We start from the raw sequence: 6,000 nt of genomic DNA on the forward strand, positions 1-6,000 counted from the left end.
TTTTTTAGATGTATATCATGCCTACAGCAACCATATAACTGGATTTTACTTCCATTACAGACAGTCTTAAAGACAAAAAGGCTGTAGAGTCAGTGAAGGAGAAATGCAAGGGGATGCTGGTGCAGATGGCACATCAATTGCGGGCTCGACTACCAGCCAATATAAGCATATTGGAGAAACTGGACATGCTGCACCCAAAAGAGGCATTATCTCAAGAGATTCATCACAACTATTGCTCAGGAATTCCAGGTGGTTTGTCAAGACATAAGAGAAACTGAAAAGCAATGGTCCAATTTAACCAACAAGATCTGGGACAAAACAGCTGATGAGTCATCCTTCTGGTTTGAGGGAGATGAAGACAGGGATGCTGCAGGGGACAGGCGGTTTGGTCATGTGGCTGAGCTTGCTCTCACCATGTTGACACTGCCAGTATCAAATGCAGCAGTGGAACGAACTTTCAGCACTGTTACAATGATGAAAACAAAGTTAAGAAATCGACTTCAGTGCACAACTTTGGAAAGCCTGTTACAGGTTAAATACTGCTTGGAGTGGAGGGGACAGGACTGCAGGAGCTTTCAGCCAACTCCACAAATGCTTCAGAAGTTCAACAGCAACATGTATAATATCACCAAGGAACAGGACTCCCTGGAAGCTCTACTCATGGAAACCCCCCTGGTAAGATCTACATATATTTAATACATTCGCATTGATAATTTTATTTATTCACTCATATTTTATATCCATGCAAAGTACACCTAATTACAGTCTGTAAAAAAAAAAAAAAAAAAAAAAAAACGTTTTTTATTCACTTTCTTGAAGAATATGTCATCCACATGTTCATGAGGGAAAATTCTTGAAAACAGCTGAAAATGGTGGATTTTTTATTCTGCGGTAGGGGGATTGTGAGAGGAGTGTCTGGCAACTCTGTGTGCAAGCCGCATTTGATTGACAGCTTGTGAGGCAGCTGGCGCGATCTTTTGAAAGTCCTAGACATGTCTATATTCCAACTTTATTTTAAATGTGAAGTTTTTTAACCAAACTTGCAGACTAATTAGTAGTAGTGAGGCGGTCAATGTGGCAAAACAAATGAGTCTATTTCATTTTTTAAGACAACAGACTAATTTACTTCTACTTCAACAGTGGAAATAGTAACATGTGAAACTAAATGTTGGAAGAGAAAATGACCAAATCGACTCGTTTGATTTGTTTGTTACTTCATCTTTGGAAACGTGAACCAGGGAGCATTCTAATGAAGATTTGAGAGCAATGTGGAATCATATTTTAGACTGTCAACTTTGTGAATTGAACAGCCGCTTTCAAAATGACACATATGGCCTCATGAAAGCCGCGTCTGCATGCTTGCCAAAATCGGACACATTTGGCAATAGAGGAATTCTACAGAACTGGCATGTGCTTTGTACAACGTTAATATGGATGAAGCTGAAGTTTCAGTCTTCGTTCAACAAATAAAGTGCAAATCAACTGTGGGAAAAAAATATTTAACAGTAATTTAAGTTTTAGATTATTGCCACTTGTATATCTTTCCAAATGTGAACAGGATGTTTGCTGTTGTGAGCCTCATGCTTACAAGTCTCATATGTTTTTTTGAAAGAGACCTGTGTGATTTTATATTTTATATAATCATTGCTTAAAATATAATGTTACTGTAATCTCGCTGGTTTGGCTTTTTAAAGTGCATTCATTGCAGATATATGTACATTTATTTTTTGTCTACTTCAAACATTTTAAATGGATTTACAGTGGAAATATTTGATGTATTCAGGGTTTTAATTGATTTAAATCATTTTTGAAATGTAAACTAATTCCTGTGACGTCAGACCTTTGGTCATTGCCCGTCCAACCCAAAATTTCCAAGCCTAGTTACGCCACCAGAGTAGGCTGCAGTGCTGCTTTTTTCCCGCGTAGTATGTAAAGCCTAACAATTTATTTTTGTTAGTTTGCAGTTTTGGGATATGATGGCAAAGTTTTTTTATGTTCTCTTCACAATTAACAGTCCATTTACTAGAAGTGCTTAGTGTAGCTACATATTTATAATTGTATTTATAAAAAACAAATTTATTTCAGTCCACAATTAAATATAGATATCCTATTTATTATGTTTTCTGATCTCACTGTGCTGCTGCTCAAGCTTGAACTGCACGTTTTATTGTGTTGGTTGTACTAGTATTTGTAATATCTAAATAATGGCTCTTAGTAAATGTTGGTCACGGTCTCAATGGGTAAATTTCCTGGTTAAAAATACATAAATAAATACATTTTAAACAGTTTTATTTACAGTTAAGGATAATCATAATAGGGTCATTAATAAAACAAATTTAAAATTAGATTGATGTAGTAATTGTATCAATTTAACGTGCAGTTAATAAAAAAAAATAATCACAATTCATTTTTTTTAACCACTTGACAGCCCTCGTATTTATTGCTTATGTCATGATGCACATGCATCAATATATGAAATGAACAGAATAATTAACTAACGTTAATAAACTAACTGACCAACTAAATTAACAAAACACCCCTATACGGTAGAAATTAACAGTAATTATGAATACGTGAATGAATTTGAACACAATGGTTATTAACCCCCCCCCCCCCCCCCCCCACGCACATACACACAAAAAAACAGCAGCAGTGCTAGATTACTCTCACGATGACAAGTCACATTTCAAAAGATTGAATAAAACCATTTGAATTTGAGTTTGATGATAAGTAATCAGGTTACAAAACAGTACTACTACTGTATATCATTTTTGAGTCTGTTAGCAAAAAATTGCTATCTGTGCCAAAAAAAGTGTTCTTTCAAGTGAAGTTCCGGTTCCTTTAGGCAGAGCATTTACAATGGGAAAATTCTGTTTCACCACAAGGCTGTTCACTGAGCCGGTGTTCTGTTACGAGGTGTTCCTAAGTAGTTTATTGTAGACAGGTGCAGGGGTGATGCAGTGTGTGAAAGAAGCAGACAGAGATAACTGTAATCCAGTTTTTAGAAATGTTTTTTATTGTATTTCCAGGTCTGGTGACCAAACAATAGTTCCCCGGCAGTACACGCCAATGTGTACAGCACGGGGTATATAATAAGAACAGACTATAAACCAAATTATAAACAATATCCGTCCCACAATAATACAAACACGGTCACCAGTCCTGGGTGCATGCACTAGCGCTTGTGGTGGGTGATACAGTTTTATATTTGTGACAAAAATGCAGCGTTGTCCGGTTTTGTGCTGGCCCCTGATGACAGCTCTGGAACTGTGTTAACTGTCTGGTGACGTACAAGACAAGACAATTACAAACAAACAAAAACACAACACTCACAATTTTGGGTACAATACACTTTCACTGTCCTTCTGGCTTCTACTCACTACAAACCAATGTGAAGGAACAGATTAAGATTCTCCGTCCCCCTTATATGCTGTCACGCATGACCCCTTGGTAAACGAATGCAGCTGCCTTTACAATCTCCGGCTGCTACATTGTTTCCCTTCTGGGTCAATACGTTCTTGCAACGGAGTCTCGCCTTCTTCCAGACTGACCGACTTCCCGACCCGGGAAAGAACTGTCAGGCCAGCCAGTCCAAAGAACTCTGTCCTCGCTGCTTCGTGCCCTAACAGGTCAGGAGGGAGATTTACAACGAAGATTCAATGTATTTCTGTCACATAACCCCCCGCTCAGAATGGCGCCAAAGGAAAACTCAGCTGAATCTATCTTTCCCATTACTCCCACCTCCCGGGAAAAATAATCCGCATTTTGATGGTCTTTCCCAGCACAGTGTACCATGTGGTACATGAAGGGTTGCAATGCCAGATACCACCGAGTTATCTGGGCATTGCTATCCTTCATTGTGCTTAACCACTTGAGTGGTGTGTGGTCTGTGACAAGATCAAATGAATGCCCCAGCAGGTATTATCGTAAAGAGTGAGTAGCCCATTTGATGGCCAAACACTCCTTTTCGATTACGGAGTAGTTGTGCTCCCGAGGTAGCATCTTTTTGCTGAGATACAGTATCGAGTGTTTTACTCTGTCTACCTTTTGGGACAAGACCGCACCCAAACCCACATCAGACGCATCGGTGTGGAGGATGAATCTCTTGAAGAAATCTGGTGTGATAAGAGTGAGGGCCTGGCAAAGTTTACACTTAATAGTATCAAACGCCCCCTGACACTTTTGATAGAATTTGGAGCACTTTTTTTGGTAAGGTCGACTAAAGGGTTAACCACTGTGGCATATCCAGGGATAAAGCGGCGGTAATAACCGGCTGATCCCAGTAGTGACCTCACCCGAGTCTTGGTTTTGGGGATTGCCGCATCGACCAAAGCCTAAATCTTGGTGAGCACAGGTCTCACCCTTCCATTTCCCATTAAAAATCCCAAATATTGAGCCTCTGTCTTGGCCAACGCACATTTTCTCAAGTTAGTTGTCAGCTGGGCTGCCCTTAGAGACTGAAGGACGGCTGTAATCCTAGTCAAATTCTCTTGCCAGGTGGAGCTGTAAATCACCACATCATCAATATACGCTCCTGCATATTCATGATGTGGGTGGAAAACCTGGTCCATCAGTCTCTGAAAGGCAGCGGGTGCACCATGTAGCCCAAACGGCATGGTTTTAAAATGAAACAGCCCTTTTGGTGTTGAAAGTGCATTTTTCTCCCTAGAACTGTGGGTTAAGGGGATCTGCCAGTGTCCCTTTGTCAGGTCCAGAGTCGAGATAAACTTTGCCTTTCCCAGTCTATCTAGAAGTTCTTCAACACGAGGCATTGGGTACGCATCGAACTTGGCAATAGCGTTTACTTTCCGAAAATCTACACAGATGCGATTGTTGCCGACTTTCTAAGCCACTATGACAATTGGACTGCAGCACTCACTCCTGGACGGCTCAATCACCCCAAGTTTGAGCATGTCCCACACCTCTTTGCGAACGCCACTTTGTCGACTTTCTGGGATCCAGTAAGGTCTCTCTCGTACTGTGACCCCTGGTGGAGAGTAATGTCATATTCAACTAAGTTAGTTCTGCCGGGCATGTCAGGAAAAACATCGCTGAACTCCTCATAAGCTTACGCAGCTCCCATTGTTGATCTGGAACCAATTGTTCCCCCATCAAAATGACTTTAGTGCTAGGGGTCTCTGGACAGGGGCCTAAATCATCCTGTACATTGCCTGGGGCTATAAATAAGGCCTCCCTTGTCTGCCAGGGCTTTAATAAATTTACATGATAAATTTCACGTTCATTAAGGCGATTGGGCTATCTAATTTTATAATTCACCTTTCCTATAGCCCGAATCACTTCATATGGCCCCTGCCATTTAGCACATAATTTCGATTCTGAGGAGGGAGGCAGCAGCATTACCTTGTCTGCCAGTCGAAAGGTTTGAATTAGTGCATTTTTATTGTAATGTTGCTGTTGCCAGTGCTGAGCCGATTTGAGGTTGTCCGGGGCCAAACAACCGACCAAATCTAGGCGATCTAGTAGTAGGAGCACATGCCGCACTACATTTTTGGACGAGCCTTTGTGCTCCTCCCACCCCTGTCTCAGCAGATCAAGGCTGTCAGCCATACAAGAGCTCGAAGGGAGAGAACCCTGTCGAACTCTGCGGCACCTCTCTCACTGCAAAAAGGAGGTAGGGAAGAAGCGATGCACAATGCTTTTGCTGTTGGTTTACAGAACGTCTCAGCATCTGCTTTAGGGTAAATCGTTCCACCAAACCATCCATCTGTGGATGATAAACAGATGTCCTGATGTGATGTATTTTTTATATTTTATACACCTGCTGTAGCGTGTTAGACAGAAAGTTGGTTCCATGGTTAGTCAAAGTCTCCTTGGGGATCCCTACTCTAGCCATAATCTGCACTAGTTCTTTGGCAATTGCAGCTGCACTAGTGGACCTCAATGGAACTGCCTCTGGGTATCGCATTGCATAATTTACCACAACTAATATATGCGTATACCCAGAGTCAGAAGGTAGCAAAGGGCCCACTATGTCCATTG

This window comes from Acipenser ruthenus, chromosome 3, assembly GCF_902713425.1.
Source record: "Acipenser ruthenus chromosome 3, fAciRut3.2 maternal haplotype, whole genome shotgun sequence".
NCBI classification, from domain to species: domain Eukaryota; kingdom Metazoa; phylum Chordata; class Actinopteri; order Acipenseriformes; family Acipenseridae; genus Acipenser; species Acipenser ruthenus.